General features: G+C 36.8%; 1 pseudogene; it reads left to right on the top strand.

Annotated features, from left to right (window-relative positions):
- The first annotated feature begins 2,810 nt into the window (after positions 1-2,810).
- LOC115217819 lies at positions 2,811-22,196 on the top strand (annotated as a pseudogene).
- Positions 22,197-22,647: the final 451 nt, after the last annotated feature.

A 22,647-nucleotide genomic window follows, 5' to 3' on the forward strand; every position in this document is an offset into this window, starting at 1 on the left:
TCCTTTCGGGGTGGATAAATTAAGTACCAGATACGCACTGGGATCAATGTAATCGACTACACCCCTTTGCCTCTCCTTGTTTGTCCCCTCTGTGTTTAGCCCTTTGTGGGTAGTAAAGAAATATAATATATGTGAAATAAAGTCTGAGAAAACGAGAGGATTATCTCATAAGCGCTAAACCAGTGAAAAGAAGAAAGCAAGAAAACACATACGCGGTATGAAAGCATCCCACGAGTGCTATAAGAATTGGATAATCTGTCCCTGAGCAACTTAGTACGAGATAAAAGGCAGATTTCTGAGGGTTTTTGTTTTTTCTGAATCATCAAATTAGTAAATACCTATATCATTTATGTGATAAATTGATTTTCGGATATTTCCCAAAGTATATTAAAAAATACGAACAGATAAATACTAATGGGCAAAGACACTGTTTATCTAAATTATTTTGATACGCTTTACTCTTTTACTATTTTGCTTGTTTCAGTAATTTGAAAGTGGCCATGCTGGAGCACCGCCTTTAGTCGAGCAAATCGACCGCAGGACTTATTCGTTCTGAGCCTACTACTTATTCTATCGGTCTCTTATGCCGAACCGCTAAGTTACGGAGACGTAAACACGCCAGGATCTGTTGTCAAGCGATGTCGGGGGGACAAACCCAGACTCACAAACATATACACACACATACATATATATACATATATACGGCGGGCTTCTTTCAGTTTCCGTCTACTAAATCCACACACAAGGCTTTGGTCGGCCCGAGGCTATAGCAGAAGACATTTGCTCAAGGTACCACACAGTGGGACTGAACCCGGAACTATGTGGTTCATAAGCAAGCTACTTACCACAGAGCTACTCTTACGCCTATACTGTTTATGTAAATTATTTAATTCACAGTCGTTACTAAGTATCTTTTGTTATGTGTCTACTGTCTACTTTATAGAGATGTAACGCTGATATGATACACGCAAATTTTAAATATTATATGATATACAATGAAATTTACAGAAAGAAATTGTATTTATCAGATACAAATTAATACGCATGTATGTCATGACTGTGTGACTTTTATTAAGCCAATGATTATTCACGTAAATGATATTTCTTTATTCGACGTCTTATGCACAAATAATTGTTTTTCGCTTGAAATTTAACTTACTATAAGTCTTTAGACAGGATATTGACTGAAAATCATATTTCGGCGGAATGTTTGCAATAATGTACAAAGGGGAAAATGCCCGCTGCAACTGCCATTTTGAAATTGATGCTTGATACGAACGTCACGGAAACAAAACGCCCGAGTAGCCTACTAGATTCATCAGGCGCTACTGTCAAAAATCAGTGGGTTCTCTAGAAGCCTGATAAATAATCTGGTACCAGGACAATTTCTATGTCATATTGTGTTTGTTTTTGTTTGGTTTTGGACTGAAAGGTAGCAGGAGGTGCACTATTTATTTATTTATTTTTCGGGCTGAACTACATGAATGAATAAATGAACAGAACTAATATTTAGCTAATATCGGTAATTTTTTCATAGCCAATATTTATTCTTTGTTCGCAAGAAGGTGAAAAAAAGGAAAAGATAAAAGTGTAGCTGAGATTTGTCTTTGACAGCTTACTATGTATAGAAATTGGGAGAGGTTTTTGTTTTCTGCCAGCAATAACTGTACGAAAATTTCCTGCTAATACCAAAGAAGTTACAGTTTCTATCCAAAGTTCAATGCCTTAAGTGGACACAAAATTAATAAAGAATTAAGTCGACATAATCCAATACATGTAAAGACTTTTAAACACAGGGATAGAATTTATGCAGAAGAATACCTCTTCTTACTTGCAATTTGTAATACAAATGAAAGTCGTAAATTAGTTTGAAGAAAGCACAGAATTCTGAGGCTGAGAGTAAAAATGTTGCTTCAGTTCCTGACTGATTTGTACGATTTAGTAATTACTTTACATAACATCCAGTATACAGGTGTGTTGTATCTGCAGATAAGAAGCTCTAAAACTATGTCTATCTCTACTGAAAAATATTATTCACAGCAAGCACCACAACAAGTATTTACTCAGACAAAACAGAGCTCGTTTAAAAACGATTTTAGAAAGTTTTCCTTTTAAACAAGACGATAGCTGCTCCTGATTTGGGGGATCCCAAACATCGTTTGTTTCACTTACTTAGCACCGATAATTCCACAGTTCTCATATGTAAGTAACTTGCTCTTTATATTCTTTATACACCAAGAGATCTCTTTGTAAACATTATCATCTTGGCTCAAGGCCCAAGAACAATGGTAAGTGCTACATTCGAAACCTCTATTATTTTAACGGATCACATTTAAACAGTTTATTTATTATTTTTTTGTGTACTTGTTTCAGTCATCTGACTGCGACCATGCTAGAGCACCGCCTTTATAGGGAAAATTGGGAGGTGAAAGATATAAGAATGAGCGAGGAATTCGTGGAAAATATGGATGAGTATTTCGAAGTAAGAATGGATATGGAATTTATTCGTATTGGGAAAGAACATTCAAGTGACGGTAAAAACCAAAGGACAGGTAAGTGATGCTAACGGATGGGGCCTTTAGCATCGCTTTCATATTATCATTTTTTCATGTAACAATTCATCCTTCATAAATTTAATTGTAATGTTCTATGTCCCCATGTCTTGTAATGTCCCCCTCTTCGTCGCCCCTTGTGGGTAATAAAGAAATAGTGAAGTAGGTGAGACCAGGTATGCAGTGATTGAAAAGGAGAGAATAGATGAGTTTATGACAAGGTGCGAAAGGGAGAATTGGGAGGTGGAAGAGACAAGTATGAGTGATGAATCTGTGAAAAATATAGAGGATTGTTTTGAAGTAAGAATAGAGAAGAACGGTTTTATTATTGGGAATGAACATTTAAGTGAAAGTGAAAACCAAAAGACAGGTAAGTGATACTTTCATATTATCATTTTTTCATTTAAAAATTCATTCTCCATACTATTAATTATAATGTTCTATGTCCCCAATGTTTTGTAATGTCCCATCTGCATCGCCCCTTGTGGGTAATAAAAAATCAGATATACAGGGGTTGGCAAAGATAGCTGGATGTAGTAAAATAAACGAAAGTGAAGAGTTTCATAATTTACTTGATGACGAAATGTATATCAAGGAGCTCAAATGCATGGAACATCATAGTACTGAAGAAGAAGATGAATATGAGACAACATCACAAGTGAAGATTTTGTCCAAATGTTTTCAGTTTTTACCAAAAGTATATTCTCATTTTCACAAAAACATATTCTCATTTATAGAGATGTTAAGGAGTAAATAGAATTATTATAGTTTCAAATTTCGGCTCAAGGCCAGCGGTTTGTGGCAGGAGTACAATTTCGATTACATAGAACACAGTACTAATGGTACTGGACTGTTAGTTATATTATCAAAACCGAAAGGATGAAATGTAACGATAACCGCGGCAGAATTTGAAATTAGAACGTAAAGACGGACGAAACAACGCTAAGCATTTAGTCTGGCGTACTAACGGTTCTACGAGCTCGCTGGCTTAAACAGGCAGAATAATAATTCTTTCTTCTATAGGCTCAATGTCTGACATTTGAACAGAGGGAGCCAGTCAATTATATCGACCTCAGTGCTCAACTGGTACTTAAGTTATCGACCACAAGGAATGAAATGCAAAGTCTGCCTCGGTGGGGTCTGAATAGCGAGCATAAGACAAGAAGTAATGGAGCTAAACATTTTATCCAACGCGCTGACAAATCTACCCGCCTACTGCCTTAGTAAGTGGGAAAATAAGGGTTTCATATATTTTCTGTAAAGAATTATTCCAAAACTAGAAAAAATGCTCGACGACGAATATATTGTATATATTGTATATATTGTATATAATTAGTTCATGGTTTCTATCAATCACACTTAAATATATGTAGAGCAGACTTAGGTATATATTTCAATGTCATCTATTAGAAGGTATTTCCGCCATTGTTTAAATGTTTGAAGATTTGCGATGAAGTATATACAGCAGGAACGCAGTTTTTGTAGTATGATTTTAACGATAAAAAAGTTTTATTCACTATTCACTAAAAGAAGAAAAAATGATCCACGAATTTATCATCGATGGTAAGGAAGAAGTTGATTCATGTACAACACTTATATATTTATAAATGCATATATTTTGCAGCTGTTTATATGTAAATAATGTCCTTTTCATTGTTCAGAGTGGTAAATGTTGGCCACACTTTCATTAGCATGCATTTTTACTGTTTAAATTATTTACATGTTACTTAACAAAATTAGTAAATATGACACTTATAAGTAACTTATCGCATTTGACACCATAACTATGAAGCAGATAGACTAAATTGCGCGGATGTTTTCGGTTTGAACGGCAGTTTTTAAAATAATTTCCACGTAACTAAACACTTTTAAACTTCGCATACTGGTAGAATGTGTTTATAAAACATCTTCTTCTCTTGGCTTTATTGAGAAAATTCCATAGTTTGTAAGATATTTGTTGTTTTTTTTCTTCAATTTCTGCTATTCCAACCAATCAATGACGTCTATTGAGGTGAAAATATTCTGTGCCGTATGAATATGTCCCTCGTTTAAGAAACACATTGGGTTTATTTACATTTCTGAATAAAAAAAGATACCCTCCCCCCACCCCTAACCCTAACCCTAACTAACCATAAAACAGATTGAAATGCAATAGATCGATACTAGGGTCATAATTATGGGTGACAACTTCATATGACACCGCTAGAAAAAACTGCCGTTCAAAACGAAAAGATCCAATTGCGCATTAAATTAATATTTATGAGGAATGTCCTGTGCGCAGCATTTGTGAATCGAAATTCTCGTAGGCAGAGGCATTCCCTGTTCTCAACGCGTAAGAATTGTATATTTTATTCAGAGATAAACTAAAATGTACCTCCTTTGTTATTCCTTAATAAAAACATTTCCCTTGACATTAACATTTGCAGTTTGTGTTTCTATTTCTTTTTAGTGTTTCTAAAAATCGACAGCTTCAGTGGTCTTTGTGGAAGAAGTTATTACTGAAGAATTAGGATGCGTAATTAATAGTTCAGGGCTGCAGAGATTTTGATAATTGCCCGTAGTTTTGAATTAAATAATTTATGCAACGATTTATAGCAGACTTAGTAATTCACATCATAATGAACAGATGTAAATGGTGAAATCTCACGAGTGGAAAACAAGCTTCATGCTCGTATTGGTTGAATCAGTCATTTGTAAGGGTCTATTCATCCATCCTATCTACCCATTAGATCCTGGAGTGTCATAGGGGTAGATTTATCAGGTACCTCCTCAATAAGACGGTACTAGAAGCAACTGTCATTACACTTTCTGGCTTGGCTTTTAAAAGTTCAAATTTTCATTGAGTAGACTTTGTCTTAAATCAGAATTTGATATACAAAAGTACCGATGTTCGCTAAATATCAGTTCTCTTCCTTTATTCATTCATGTAGTTCAGCTCATAAGCTGTGGCCATGCTACCGTACGACCTGTATTCATTTCTGTGACGTAGTTCTTATTTTTTTATTGCCTACAAGGGGCTAAGCATAGAGGGGACAAACAAGGAGAGACAAAGAGATTAAGTCGATTATATCGACCCCAGTGCGTAACTGGTACTTATTTAATCGACCCCGAAATGATGAAAGGCAAAGTCGACTTCGGGGGAATTTGAACTCAGAACGTCACGGCAGACGAAATACCAATAAGCATTTCGCCCGGCGTGCTAACGCTTCTGCTAGCTCGCCGCCTTTTCTGTGACGTAGTTCTACTGTACGATATTCGAGATAAGTTTCTAAATACAGTAAAGAAAATGAACAACAAAATATGAAAAAAAAGCCGATCGTGAGAATAATAACGGCAACCATATTCTGCAACTGCATTCAATTGTGAATATTTGATTTCTTTTTTCTCTTTATTAACTACTACTTTGTAATTGTTGCTATTGGCATTACAATTGTTATTATTCTTATATCTACTTGTGGTTGCCTTAAAACTATTGTCTCCTATAAAAACTTTGAATAAATAACATTTCAATATGATTTGCATTTGTTTCTTTATCTTCTATTTTTCTTTCTTTAACCGTTCAACGTTTGATATAAAATTCGTTGCTAAAGTGATCGGGGTTGAAACGCTACTTGCGGTGCAATTGAAACAAAAACCGGAAAGAAACTTATGACGAGTACCAAGCATTTGTGATAACGTAGCTTTTTCAAACAAAGACGTCTGTGTATTATACACGTACTTAAGTAGCAACAATCTCAAGGCAAAGGGACTTATCGATATGTTACCTCGTATATACTATTACGTATTGTATTCACAGGTCGTAGCCAAAGCCAATTTGATATATTTTTAATTAAGCCCTCAAGTGATAACCATGCGTTTTAATCTGAAATCTGACGCGTAATGTTTGCCACGGTAAAAGATAACAAGGTCTCTGTGCAAGTCATTCTGATAAGTTATCTAGTATTTCATTCCATCGAAATTGCTTTTCGCCATTCATTACCAAATATAAAATGAAAGAAAATAATACACATACACACATAAAAACATACATATATAATTATATATATATATACACAAATACATATGTATATATATATATATATATATATATATATATATATGTATGTATGTATGTATTATTTCTATATATATACGTGTGTGTGTGTGTGGTGTGTGTGTGTGTGTGTGAGTGTGTGTGCGTCTAAGTTTCACGGGAATATAAACAAATTAATTAATATATATAATTGTTTTTCTCAAGATTGAAATAGGCGGAAACAAGAAAAATCTATATAATTGCCTTATTTCCGATAATTAATTTCAAATTATATAGCCCAATACATACATACATACGTGCATACATACATATATGCATACATATATATATATATATATATATATATTCATATACATATATATATTCATACAAATTCGAATATACATGTGTTTGCGCGTGTGGACGTGTGTGTATTCATATGTATGTGCGTGCGCGCTGGTATATAGCGTGTGTATACATGCGTGTGTGTATGTATATGTGTGTCTGTGTTCATTAGACTCAACGTTTCAGAATCTCGATCTGTTTGTAGATTAAATATCATATAGTTATGTATATTTATCATCAACTTGTTATTCAATACCTAAATTATAGCATTACCAACGATGGGTATTTTACGTGATCACTCGACTGGCTTCAAATAGCAGTCAAATATCCCTCAGATCATTCCAACAGGTTTACGAAAGGGAATACTATAGTGGAATTGTAGTTATGCGGAAGCACTCCGTCGGTTACGATGACGAGGGTTCCGGTTGATCCGATCAACGGAACAGCGTGCTCGTGAAATTAACGTGTAAGTGGCTGAGCACTCCATAGACACGTGTACCCTTAACGTACTTCTCGGGGATATTGAGCGTGACACAGAGAGTGACAAGGCCGGCCCCTTGAAATACAGGTACAACATAAACAGGAAGTTAGAGTGAGAGAAAGTTGTGGTGAAAGAGTACAGCAGGGATCACCACCATCCCTGCCGTAGCCTCGTGGAGCTTTAGGTGTTTTCGTTCAATAAACACTCACAACGCCCGGTCTGGGAATCGAAACCGCGATCCTACGACCGCGAGTCCGCTGCCCTAACCACTGGGCCATTGCGCCTCCAAACTGTAGTTATACACATTCTTCAAATAAGGTCGTTGGTTCATCTTTATTATTTAAAATTCTCTTAATCGGCGGTTTGCACAATCAAGAATCGCATGTAATGAAGAGTAACCGCAAAATATAGGCGTTCTGATTATTACGATGTTTAGTAGCGTGTTGTATATATTTCCCATATGATAGGTGGTTACATCAGTATTGTCAATTAATCGAACAATTTTAACTCCTTATATTGCACGTCTGAGACTATAAATATGTCTATAAATAAACTCTTTATTATTTTACTTGTTTCAGACATTTGACTGTGGCCAAGCTGAAGCACCGCCTTTAGTCGAGTAAATTGACCCCAGGACTTATTCTTTGTAAGCCTAGTACTTATTCTATCGTTCTTTTCTGCCGAACCGCTAGGTTACGGGGACGTAAACACAACAGTATCGGTTGTCAAGTGATGTTGGGGTGGGACAGACAAACATATACACACATACATATATATATATATATACCTATACGATGGGCTTCATTCAGTTTCCGTCTGTGAAATCCACTCACAAGGCTTTGGTCGGCCCGAGGCTATAGTAGAAGACACTTGCCCAATTTATCACGCAGTGGGACTGAACCTGGAATTATGTAGTTCGTAGGCAAGCTACTTTCCACACAAACACTTCACTGATTTTTTTCTCAGTCGCATATTTGACATTTATTTCAAGCATCACTATATTCCATGATCGCGCCGAGGTCGAATGTGCTTTTCATCTTTTAGGGTTTGATAAATTAAGTACCAGTTTCGTACTGATGTCGATGTAATCAACTGGCCCCTGTGCTACAATTTCGGGCCTTGTGACTAGAGTATAGAACAATATGAATGGTGGTCAGCGCCAAGTGACATAGAGTGCTGCAACCAGTTATAAGCAAACACACTTGAATATCATTTTTTTCTTCATCTACTTCAATAAAACATGTCTTCCCATTGTTGTCTTCTGCCATTGTGTATTTATTATAGACTTTTATTTTTAGTGATATTTTGAAAATGTCTTCTTAGTATAATTGTATAATGATCTGAGCTACCAGAAAAGTATTTTAAAATAATATTTGTTCGACTTTACCTTTATTGTTAACCCCCAGAATTAACATTTAATATTATGCATGCAAGTACCAGTTACGCACTGGTGTCGGTATTATCGACTTAATCCCTTTGTGTGTCTTTGTTTGTCCACTCTATGTTTAGCCGTCTGTGAGCAATAAATAATAAATATTATGCATATATGCATGGCTGAATGGCATGAATTTGTCTTCAATGGGTACATAAAATAGATTCTTCTTCTCCTTCTTCTTCTTCTTCTCTTCTTCTTCTTCTTCTTCTTCTTCTTCTTCTTCATCTTACTATTCTTCTTCTTCTTCTTCTTCTTCATCTTCCTCGTCTTCTTCTTCTTCTTCTTCATCTTCCTCGTCTTCTTCCTCTCCTTCTTCTTCTTCCTCTCCTTCTTCTTCTTCTTCTCTTCTTCTCCTTCTTCTCCTTCTTCTTCTTCTTCTTCTTCTACTTCTCCTTCTCCTCCTTCTTCTTCCTCCTTCTTCTCCTCCCTCTTCTTCTTCTTCTTCTCTTCTTCGTCATCTTCCTATTCATTTTCTTCTTTTTCTTCCTCTTCTTCGTCTTCTTCTTCTTTTTCAACTTCCTATTCTTCCTCTTCTTCTTCTTCTTTATCTTACTATTCTTCTTCTTTCTCTTCTTCTTCTTCGTTCTCTTCTTCTTCTTCTTCTTCTTCTTCATCTTCCTATTCTTTTTCTTTCTCTTCTTCTTCTTCCTCCTCCTCCTCCTCTTTTTCTTCTTCTTCTTCTTCTTCTTCTTCTTCTTCTTCTTCTCCGTCCTCGTTGTCGTCGTCATCGTCGACTTCATTGTCGATATCGTCTCTCCGTCTTCCTCGTCGCCTTCATTATCCTTGGTGTTATTTCTTTTCTTTTCATTGCTGTTGCTGTTACTGTTCTAGTTACTAGTGTTGGTACTGTTTCTGGCACTGTATTTGCTGCTGTGAATACGGCTACCGCTGCTATTGTTACTAGAATGTTCTTCCATTGTTATACTCCAAGACACCGTAAACTATTGTCTTAATAAATTTTATCAGCATAAACGATTTGTCTCAAATTTTCTACTTATCTTTCTGATCTCATTTTATCCAGTGACTTTATAATAGAAAATGAATTGTGTTTAAAAATAGCCGGAATATCTGACCGCTTTCATATCTTCTTTGCATTGAACAATGAGCTTAAATTCAGCAAACTCAACAATAAAACTTCTTTAGAAACTTTAGCATAATAATAATAACAACAACAACAATAATAATAATAATAATATAATAATAATAATAATAATAATAATAATAATAATAACCATAACAACAACAATAACAACAACAATAATAATAACATAATAATAATAATAACAATTATAATAATAATGACAATAACATTAACAATGATAATAGTAATAATAATAATAATAATAATAATAGTAATAATAATAATGATAATAATAATAATAATAATATTAATAATAATAATAATAATAATTGTAATAATAATAATAATAATAATAATAATAATAACAATCGGAAGAATTCAGTGCACCTTCGCATTTTATTTCGCTGGAGCACTGAATGTCGTTACCCGAAAAAACAGGATACTTCAGCACACTTGTGTCCGCATTTGATACTGTTTTGCCTAAAGTGAAATAAAATAAGACAAATATATTTTTATCAGAAATGCACGCTTTATTTCTTATATAAAAAGACAATACTTGAAGCTCCTTAAAATGTAAATGCTTACGTTACTCTTTATTCCAAATGTCAACGTTCTATATTTGAAAGACAAAAAAAGACAGAAAAAAAGACAAAATACAACGCTACTCCGTGAAACGAGACGGCCTTGAAGATGGCAATAGAGAAGACAATTATTTTATATTATTAGAACCGTCTTAGCAGAATAATGCCCCATTCATAAGATCTCATGTCTAATGACTTATAAAGCAATACTTACTTGTACTTATCGACTTATATTTGTTTTTGATAAATTATTTACAAATGTAAAAGAAATGCTACACGATCTTCGAAAATTATTTAACAGGACATTAGAAGAAATAATAAAAAATGGAATTAACCATATCTACCATTGGTAGAAGTTCTGCAATTCTGTCGGTTATATGAACCCAAGTACATGACTGGTACTTAATTTATCGATACCGGAAGGATGAACGGCAAAGTGGACCTCAGAGAGACCGAGTTCTGAATGTAAAGACGAAGGACGAAAAGCCGCCAAGTATTTAATACGGCAAGGTAACGGTTCTGTCTGTCCACCGCATTTAGGAATATAATTAATCATAATTATTTTCTTGTCTAGCCACAAGGCCTGAAGTTTTGGGGAGGGAGCCAGTCGATTAGATCGACCCCAGCACTTAACTGGTACGTAATTTATCGATCACGAAATGATGAAAGGCAAAGTCACCCTCAGGGGAATTTGAACTCAGAACGTAACGGCATACGAAATTTCTATTTCTTTATTACCCACAAGGGGCTAAACATGGAGGGGACAAACAAGGGCAGACATAGGCATTAAGTCCATTACATCGACCTCAGTGCGTAACTGGTACTTAATTTATCGACCCCGAAAGGATGAAAGGCGAAGTCGACCTCAGCAGAATTTCAACTCACAACGTAACGGCAGACGAAATACGGCTACGCATTTCGCCCGGCGTGCTAACGTTTCTGCCAGCTCGCCGCTTTGTTAATAATGATGGTTTTGATGCTTCAGTTAATACACATGTGACCCAAATTCTATGTATTCTCTGAAGCCGACCACATTCCCGAAGTAATGAACGAACAAGTCAGTTCAACCACTTACTTTGAAGATAGGAAAGTAGTAAGCGGAATGACAATAAAAGTATGTTCATTCATTAACCGACTATTTCTTTCAACATAGAGCTGAAATATAGTTAATCATCCTGTAGAATATAGTATCCAAAATTCGTAGAAACCAAACCATACCTTTTTCCATAAAGACCATATTGAACAATAGAGATCCCTATATACCAAATACGAGTGTGCCATCATCAGAAGTTCTTTGTAAATAAATTTGTTTGACTACTAATGACTGGAGAATACACACAAACTTTAATTTCTCCCAACAACGGTTTGTATAGTAGCCCAATTTTTATCTAATTGCCTACCATCTAAAATTGCGCTATAACTCATTGAAAAATGTAGTACTATATATACTAGAGACGGCTGATTCACCTGCACTCATGCACACGTATAACCTATGATATGCTTTCAATGCATGACATGTTGCCTGCCTTATTATGACTCCATATCTAGGCTACTCTATACTTTGGTATTACACCGTTAACAAAGTATAATGCTGAATATATTTGAGGATTAGCTATAACGTAGAAATAGAGCGAAAAATATTGAATGAATAACAGAAAACAAATTATTGGTATTTTGAATTGTTTATTTGCACGCTGGTTCTTATGATTATATATTCTCACAAAATCGTTTCAATAAAAAAAAATTTAATCGAACGATATTGCACATGACTCTTTTCTCTATATAGCCGAGAATTCGTAATTAAACCCCGTATTTTTGGGGGGTAACACTGCAGATATATGTAACCTTAAAGCAGTTCTCATTTCGGAAGAAATCAAACGGGATTTTTGAAAGCCTTGTACATTTAAAAGAGAATGATATGTTCAATTCCAGTTATAGACTACTTCTTTCTTCATCGACCGCAGAATAATAGAAAGCAGGTTTTGAATTGAGTGTTCAGAAATATAGAACCGATGCTTCAGTTCTTTCTATTCTGTCTTTGATAAATCTACCATTCATCTCTCCTATTCGGCGTGAATGTATGGCCTGATACGATATCTGCTGTGAGTGTATCTTTTTATCCAAACTAGGAATAATAGCCCTCTCATGGAAGAGAAAATTATACCTCCTACAGCTACATGATTTTAATGGCTTTTCCATATTTGCGAGTATTCATGGCAGTATTTTGAGTCTACAAATATACGAATAATCGAACTATATCCTCTGTCTAATGGCTTTATTTTAACAAACCAAGAAACTTCTACATAATAGCTCAGTTTGTTACAAATAGCAGCTAATTGTCCCTCAAATTACATTTCGTCATTAAATGCTATAGACACATTACGTAGTTTTTTGTTTTACTTGAAATGGAAATATCCTGGGAGATATTTTAAGTCTACAGATAATAATGTTATTTTTTCTTTCTTTTCTTCATTTCTCTATAATCTTTTATTTTTATTTTTGTTTTTGATAGATTATCCCACTCTTGCATATCATCATGGTAATTAACAAAACCAAATGTCGGTGAGAATGGGTTGTACGGGAGTCGTTGGGATAGAATGTCAACGTTTGTTCATCATCTAATATTTAACAGCAGACAATTTGTTTCCTTATTACCCACAAGTGGCTAAACATAGAGGGGACAAACAAGGACGAACAAAGGGATTAAGTCGATTATATCGACCCCAGTGCGTAACTGGTACTTAATTTATCGACCCCGAACGGATGAAAGTCGACTTCGGCGGAATTTAAACTCAGAGCGTAACGGCAGACGAAATACAGCTACGCATTTCGCCCGGCGTGCTAACGTTTCTGCTAGCTCGTCGCCTTATATATTTAACTACTTAGAATCAATAGCTGCTTTCAAAACTTCGATAAATGATACGTGCAATAATGCAGAATGAATAATATAGCACGACTTGCTTCATTTACTTATAAATGTTTACTTTGTGCGTTCAACTCTCGCCGGGTTGCATATAGTTTTATATCCTTGTTATGTTAAAAAAATATCGGTGAAGTATTGATTTCAAATTTTGGTACAAGGCCAGCAGTTTTGGGAGAAGGGTTCAGTCGATTACATTGATCCAAGTGCTCAGTTGGTACTTATGTTATCGGTCCCGAAAGACTGAAATGCAAAATCGACCTCGACGGAAATTGAACTCGCAGCACAAAGACGGACGAAATGCCGCTATGCATTGCTCAGCAGGCTTACTGATTCTGCCAGCTCGCTGTATTAAACTAGTGAAATATTGTCGTCTGTTTACTCCTAGAATCCTTCCAACCACAAATGCGACTTTGTGAGTATATCAGAAATGATTTTTTTTATTATTGATGTAATACAATCAACAACATTCTACACTTTAAGATAAAGACAATCAGCGGGAGAAACTGGTGACATTTATCTAAGCATTTAGCATGTTAGAATTTATATTCTTTCAACTATGTGAAAATACGTGCCGTACAGAAAGAGGTTTGCTTTTACAATTCATAGATGTTGAAGTTTAAGCCAAGTTTCATTTATTGTTTTGAGATTGTCATAGTTCGTTATTGTGTCTAGATCTCAAATAGTTATTGTTATGAATTTGCGATTAAGCTCATACATTTCTCTCTCTCTTTCTCTCTTTCCTCCCCCCTCTCTCTCTCTCTCTCACACACAAATGAAAGGCGCTATGATCTGACAAGATCACAGCTTTTTCCAATTTTTTTTTTTTTTTTGCTTTTTTTAATAATTCAGTCTTTGTCTGTAATTCGACAATCTAATAACAATATCAATTAGCATCATTAGCTTTTGTTGTTTATCATGAACTATAATGTCTGGTCGGTTTGCTGTCATTGATGTGCATCTTGCCATTGTTTAATATCTCTTTGTTTTGTTATAATGATTTATCAAACTTATTTATTTTCTCTCTTTTATTACCATAGGTGTGTTTTGATTTTCCAGAATAGCATTTACCACTTAAATGCCAGTGACTACAACTTACCAACTTCATTATCGCTTTAATGTTAGGTGTGTGGTAGAAGTGCTGGGAATACAATGAGTAGCACAATCAATCTTCTCACCATCATATTGTCAAAGTTCTGCATCCAGAAAATGCTTTTCTGTTCATAATTATTTATGTTTAATATATTTTCTAGCCATATGTGTATCATATTAAATGCAAATACATCGCGGAAATTCAGGATCTTTTCGGTTTGAACGGCGGTTTTTTCTAGCGGTGTCATATGAAATTGTCACCCATAATTATGATCCTAGTATCGATCTATTGCATTTCAATCTGTTTTAGGGTTAGGTTTAGGGTTAGGGTTAGGGGTGGGAGGAAGGGTATCTTTTTTACTTCAGAAATGTAAATAAACCCAATCTATTTCTTAAACGAGGGACATATTCATACGGCACAGAATGTTGTTTTTTACCTCAATAGACGCCATTGATCGGTTAAAATTGCAGAAATTGAAGAAAAAACAACAAATATCTTACTAACTATAGAATTTTCTCAATAAAGCCACGAGAAAAAGATGTTTTATAAGCACATTCTATCAGTATACGAAGTTTAACATTTTTTAGTTGCCTAGAAAGTATGTTAAAAACTGCCGTTCAAACCGAAAAGATCCAAAATTCAGATTAATCTGGGTTTTCATCGTCTGGAGATATATATTACGGACGTACCATGTTTATTCACGAAGGTATAACACGGCCAAACGAAAATCTCGTCCAGCAGCCATGCTGAAAATGATAAATGACTTTTTGAGCTTTGATTGTGGCCTGTGCTGTTGTTGCCGGATATTAAATTAGCATCCGTTTGACAGTTAGTGCATACAGTTAATGCATACACGTGATCAGCTCATGGAGGTAGAAATGCGCATGTAATATTCTCAACACGGCTGCTGGACGAATTGCGGCTGTACGTTTATAAGAGATAATGTCTCTGGATAAATACCTATTTATTTACTACACACAAGGGGCTAAACACAGAGAGGACAAACAAGGACAGACAAACGGATTAAGTCGATTACATAAACCCCAGTGTGTAGCTGGTACTTAATATATCGATCCCGAAAGGATGAAAGGCAAAGTCGACCTCGGCGGAATTTGAACTCAGAACGTAGCGGTAGACGAAATACCACTAAGCATTTAGCCCGGCGTGCTAACGGTTCTGCCAACACATTGTCTTTTCTGGACAAATACCGCAGTTAATTTAACCTTTGGTGATATACTGGCAGGAAGTGTGCTACAGGGATGGTCATTTCAATCTAACTCTGTTTCTGTTGCATATAACGAATAATTTCCCTTCTCTTAGGTTATAACATCCAAGTTTCCATAATCTTATATTCTGCTGTTATGATTCATTACCTTATTTGCTAATTGGATTAGATTATTTTGGCAGTTTATTATAAATTGGTTACGAGGTCTCTTTTGTATTTTATCATATTCCAACTATTATATATTTTATATTTTCGTCTTATGTTCTTCATGAAAAATTTCCTTTCAAGGTCGGACTTACCCTGCGGCCCCTTTTACAACCAGCACGCTACGACATCTCTGTTTACGTTTCTCATTACGTAAATTATTGCGTATATAATTATTCTTATAAGCTTTTATTTCTGTATTTAATATCTTTTTATTGATATACATAATACTTGCTTATTGCTTGAATAGCATTTCTCACTCTTGATTTACTTTTAAGAATTTCCTAATCTCTATTCAGCACTCTTTTCCAATAATGTATTTCATGCATACTTTTAATGAACACTTTTAATGAACACCTTTACCCTGAGGTATTTATGGCGTTTTGGGCGTTTGGATTATTCTTTATATATCCCGTTTCAGAAAATTATCCGCTTTTGCTTGGTATAGTAAGGATTTTACCGATAAACAGCTAACTTATAATTTCGGTAGGATATTGGAGAGAAGCGTGGACAAACGTTAACTGTAATGTATATAGACTGGAATAATCTAGATTATAAATATTAGCGTATCAAATCCATTTTCCTCATTGAACTTTGTCAATAAAATTTTCCGTCTCAGTAATAATCACGTATGTGAGAGAAGAGGAGAAATTTATGATAATCATACCACAACTATGGTCACTAATATGGTATTCCCTTCAAATATTCTTTATGAATATACTAATAATTTATATGTATATCTTATTTCAAATAGCAAATATCATATTTACCTGTTAGTTTTACTGTTGTTATAATCGAGTCTTAATAACATTATTGAAGTATTTTTCACAATTTTGTTTCAAATTTAAACCATACACGTACAATAATCTTTTCAGGGTTTACGTTATACTAGAACGAATTATCTACAGCAGAATTCTACGCTTTATTGTCACTCTTTAAGCTTCTTATTCTTGAGATGGCACATCAAGGTTCATTCTTGATTGTGAAAGTGAAAGAATTTTAGCTGCAGGCATAGATGTGCTTCCATAATGATGGATATTTCAGATTATCATAATGCTTTGAAAGACCTTTAAAATGCATGCCTTTCCATTCCCATTTCCTTACACCTGCTACAGTATAATTTATGTTATTTTCTCAGAATTTCGTTTTGGGATTTGGTTTGCAAGATTCTTTATGTGAGTTCGTATGTTGAAGCATATTCTGTTGTGTCTGGGGAGATTCATTTTCATTTTGCACCTTATAATTTAACACGCTCTCCGGTAAAATTTCCATTTATTCCTTATTTTTATTTTCCTAAAATTTTCGTTGCGCCTTACAACCTTTTCGCTAGTATTAACCCTAATTTTCTCAGTAGTTTTATGATAATGATCATGGATGGTGCTGTGAGCAAAACATTTCCTAATACACATGTGATATATATATGATAATACATATTTAGCTTTGCTAGCTACTTCTTGAATAAAACCAATTTTGCTTAGATCACCTTTACTCTGTGTTATCTGAGTAACAGTTGAACAGTGTTTTTCGTGCGCATTCTCTTGAGGAGATGCACGATGTCTCTTCATCACTGTATTATGCAGAAACGACCAATATCTGAAGCGAATGGGTGAAGCATATCATACTATTATTTGAATTGAATCCATCGTGAAAATCACCACGTTACATTTTTTTGAGCTAGGAGGGCGGGTAGTTTTTCTGTAACATATTGACTGGTGTACAGGGTTCTCTGGAGGACTAAACTGTGATGATTGAACACAAATACTTTCCGTTTCTGCCAAACCCTCATTAATCATTTAAGGTGTTAGTTGGAAAGGAAGTCGTTGATTTCCATTAAGTTCGTTGAAACATTTGTGTGAATTACGAAAGGTTACATGTAAACGGGGCTACCTTTTACCGTTGGCGGCCAGAGTGATTCAGCTCTGTTGGGATTTCCCTGCTTGCTAATTTCCTCCTCTCAATTTTCTCTTCATTATATTCTTACTTTGTTTGGTGTGCTTTTTTATGTCGTTCTCGTCTAAAATCATCAATTACATCAATATTTTATCCTTTATGTCAATTCAAAAAGTCATCACCACGACATCATCATCGTCATCACCATCGTGGTGGTGGTGGTGGTGGTGGTGGTGTTGTTGTTGTTGTTGTTGGTGGTGGTGGTGGTGGTGGTGGTGATGATGATGATGATGATGATGAAGGTGATGATGATTATGATTATGATGATGATGATGATGTCGTCGTCGTCGTCGTCAGAAATTCCGTTACTTAAAACCAGCGTATTCGTCACAACGTTAATGAATCGGTCTAGATATATTTGGTTATTTAATTGCCAGCACTACTGCTAGGTTTCGAAACCGCATTATTGTTAACTCTATATCTGAGTTGTCTACAATCGAGAATACAGATACAGTAGATATACTGATGTCTCATTTCAATCAAATCTAATCTTGATCGACTAAAGTTGATGCTGTTCCTATTGAAATGTATTTATGTAAATATCTTTGTTTCTCCTTATTCTCTTAGTTTTCACCATATTTTAGAATATTTTTGCCACAAACAACTCTCTTCTGTATCATATCTGCTCGAAATTGAAACGTATTGAAGCCTATTTTTTTCTCTCTCATCATGAATTCTACGGGTATTATGATAAAGCAAAACACCAGCTATAAAATAATGGCCATTGTAGAACAAATCATAAACTCTAGACTTACGAGAGCTGAAGTAAACATAATCTTCTGATGGTGGAACAATCATACACTATCGAATTATTTTGTGCGCCGAAATAATAATCGATATGTCGTTCTTGTTAAAACTATTGCTTGCTTACTAATATTTTTTATGAGAGCTGATTTCTGGAAGCTCAACTAATTCCAGTTTACTTACAGAAAAGCAAAAAATGTTGGAAGGAAAATAGCATTATGTTTTCGTTGTGTCATATATTAACCAAAGATAACATTCAACAGTAAAGTGATGCATTAACATTGTCATTAGATTATCGGGTAGAATAACTTGCGCTGTCGCATTTGCCATTCGGCTCTTCGTGTTCAAATGTTACTGAGGTGTACTTTGCCCTTCATTCTCTCAGAATCAATTAATAAATAGTCAATCTATGGTGACGGGTTAGTAGAATGCTTCGGTTTTCTGGATTCGTACTGCAACATCTGACAGAACACTTGTGTCAAATTGTCTTGATCTTGCCTTACAGCCCACCAGTTTAATAACGCCAAAGGTAAAATAGTGAAATTCTACCAGCCTCTGCTAGAAGAATAGTGAGACTCAGACAATAAGGAACCTGGGCGAAATGTGCTAACATAGAGAGCAGGGGAACAAATGAATAATAGTAGACTCTCGTAGTCCAAGAAATACGGTTCAGCAATTTCTTGCTGAACAACCCGAGTGACTAAATTTCATCAAATGTGGTATATTAGCTCCCTCACTTCACCAAATCGACGTTGTCTGAGCAGGTTCGCAGAGAGCCACACATCAGATATCCAAATGATAGCAGAGCAACGCACAACCAGGACCAGAAATTGCTACCACGACCTTACGATTGTGAGTAATACCTTGACCAATGGGCCATGCACCCTCACAAGCAACGGAATACCACTTATTCAAATCTCTGGCAGGCCGTTATGCAGTGCATTAGATATTTTATTTTCAGTAGTCGGAGAAAAGATACATTAGTAGACGCAGTTTATTTAACACACATTATAATTTAATGATTGATGTAATGAAATTATTTTCTACTCTAGGCACAAGGCCCGAAATTTTGGGGAAGGGTGCCAGTCGATTAGATCGACCCCAGTAAGCAACTGGTACTTGATTTATCGACCCCGAAAGAATGAAAGGCAAAGTCGACCTCAGTTGAATTTGAACTAAGAATGTAAAGACAGACGAAATACCAATTTCTTTACTACACACAAGGGGCTAAACACAGAGAGGACAAACAAGGACAGACAAACGGATTAAGTCGATTATATCGATCCCAATGCGTAACTGATACTTATTTACTCGACCCCGAAAGGATGAAAGGCAAAGTCGACCTCGGCGGAATTTGAACTCAGAACGTAACGGTAGACGAGATACGGCTACGCATTTGGCCCGGCGTGTTAACATTTCTGCCAGCTCACCGCCTTAGATGATATGAAATTGCGTGAGTGATAGATTTGCCTTTCATGGTATTTCGGCTGTCCAATGCCACATACTATTGTTACATCTGACACGAAGTCCTTCTGGACAGTATGCAGTATATATATAGAGATAAAAAAGATTCTAACGCCTTACGGAAACCGTGCTAGGTAGAATAGAATTTATATTTTGCAATATTTGTAGGTCTGTGGAGGCGCAATGGCCCAGTGGTTAGGGCAGCGGACTCGCGGTCATAGGATCGAGGTTTCGATTCCCAGACCGGGCGTTGTGAGTATTTATTGAGCGAAAGCACCTAAAAGCTCCACGAGGCTCCGGCAGGGGATGGTGGTGATCCCTGCTGTACTCTTTCACCACAACTTTCTCTCACTCTTACTTCCTGTTTCTGTTGTACCTGTATTTCAAGGGGCCGGCCTTGTCACTCTCTGTGTCACGCTGAATATCCCCGAGAACTACGTTAAGGGTACACGTGTCTGTGGAGTGCTCAGCCACTTAAACCTTAATTTCACGAGCAGGCTGTTCCGTTGATTCGGATCAACCGGAACCCTCGTCGTCGTAACCGACGGAGTGCTTCTAAATTTGTAGGTCTAAATTAGAATATTCATCTTAATAAAAAATTTTGATCTTAAGCTTTATAAAATCGAGACCGAATCTCCGGCCATTGCATTTTGTCATTGCAAAATCTAATATCAACCGTAATCGATCTGACAGACATATAATCATAATGAAGGGTTCGTGTTCGAAAACTTTTGTTGCTATTTGCAACAGGTCGAGTAATTATAGACTAGCACTAATATTCACATCAGAAAGTAATTAATGATATGACTTTTATTTACTCTAAATTTTAAATTGATTAAAATTGACAGTGAGATTATTGTGAGACATAGCAAAATGAATATTAAAAATTATGATTTATTTTCCGATTGAAAAATTCGATTTGAATCTTAAATAAAATTCAAAAGATTTCTATTGCTGTGATACTGATTTTGTTATTTAGGCCAATATCAGTTACAAACAATTGTTTCCATAATGAAGTCTTTCTAACCGTGACTAGGCTAGCGACCATTACGCTAGCCGTAACTAGGAATGCGACCATTACGCTAGCCGCGACTAGGAAAGCGACCATTACACTAGCCGTAACTAGGAAAACGGCCATTACACTAGCCGTAACTAGGAAAACGACCATTACGCTAGCCGCGACTAGGGAAGCGACCATTACGCTAGCAGGGACTAGGGAAGCGACCATTACGCAAGCTGCGACTAGGGAAGCGACCATTACGCTAGCCACGACCAGGGAAGCAACCATTACGCTAGCCGCAACTAGGGAAGTGACCATTACGCTAGCCGCAACTAGGCTAGCGGCCATTACACTAGCCGCGACTAGGGAGGAAGCGACCATTACGCTAGGCGCGACTAGGGAAACGACCATTACGCTAGGCGCAACTAGGAAAGCGACCATTATGCTAGCAGGGACTAGGGAAGCGACCATTATGCTAGCCGCGACTAGGGAAGCGACCATTAAGCTAGCCACGACTAGGGAAGCGACCATTACGCTAGCCGCGACTAGGGAAGCGACCACTATGCTAGCAGGGACTAGGGAAGCGACCATTATGCTAGCCGCGACTAGGGAAGCGACCATTACGCTAGCCGCGACTAGGCTAGCGACCATTACACTAGCCGCGACTAGGCTAGCGATCATTACGCTAGCCGCGACTAGGGAAGCGACAATTATGCTAGCCGCAACTAGGGAAGTGACCATTACGCTAGCCGCAACTAGGCTAGCGACCATTACACTAGCCGCTACTAGGGAAGCGACCATTACGCTAGTCGCGACTAGGGAAATGACCATTACGCTAGGCGCAACTAGGAAAGCGACCATTATGCTAGCAGGGACTAGGGAAGCGACCATTATGCTAGCCACGACTAGGGAAGCGACCATTACGCTAGCCGCGACTAGGGAAGCGACCACTATGATAGCAGGGACTAGGGAAGCGACAATTATGCTAGCAGGGACTAGGGAAGCCACCATTATGCTAGCCGCGACTAGGGAAGCGACCATTACACTAGCCGCGACTAGGGAAGCGACCATTACGCTAGCCGCGACTAGGGAAGCGACAATTATGCTAGCAGGGACTAGGGAAGCGACCATTACGCAAGCTGCGACTAGGGAAGCGACCATTACGCTAGCCACGACCAGGGAAGCAACCATTACGCTAGCCGCAACTAGGGAAGTGACCATTACGCTAGCCGCAACTAGGCTAGCGGCCATTACACTAGCCGCGACTAGGGAAGCGACCATTACGCTAGGCGCGACTAGGGAAACGACCATTACGCTAGGCGCAACTAGGAAAGCGACCATTATGCTAGCAGGGACTAGGGAAGCGACCATTATGCTAGCCGCGACTAGGGAAGCGACCATTAAGCTAGCCACGACTAGGGAAGCGACCGTTACGCTAGCCGCGACTAGGGAAGCGACCACTATGCTAGCAGGGACTAGGGAAGCGACCATTATGCTAGCCGCGACTAGGGAAGCGACCATTACGCTAGCCGCGACTAGGCTAGCGACCATTACACTAGC

Source organism: Octopus sinensis, linkage group LG12 (assembly GCF_006345805.1).
Source record: "Octopus sinensis linkage group LG12, ASM634580v1, whole genome shotgun sequence".
Lineage (NCBI taxonomy): Eukaryota > Metazoa > Mollusca > Cephalopoda > Octopoda > Octopodidae > Octopus > Octopus sinensis.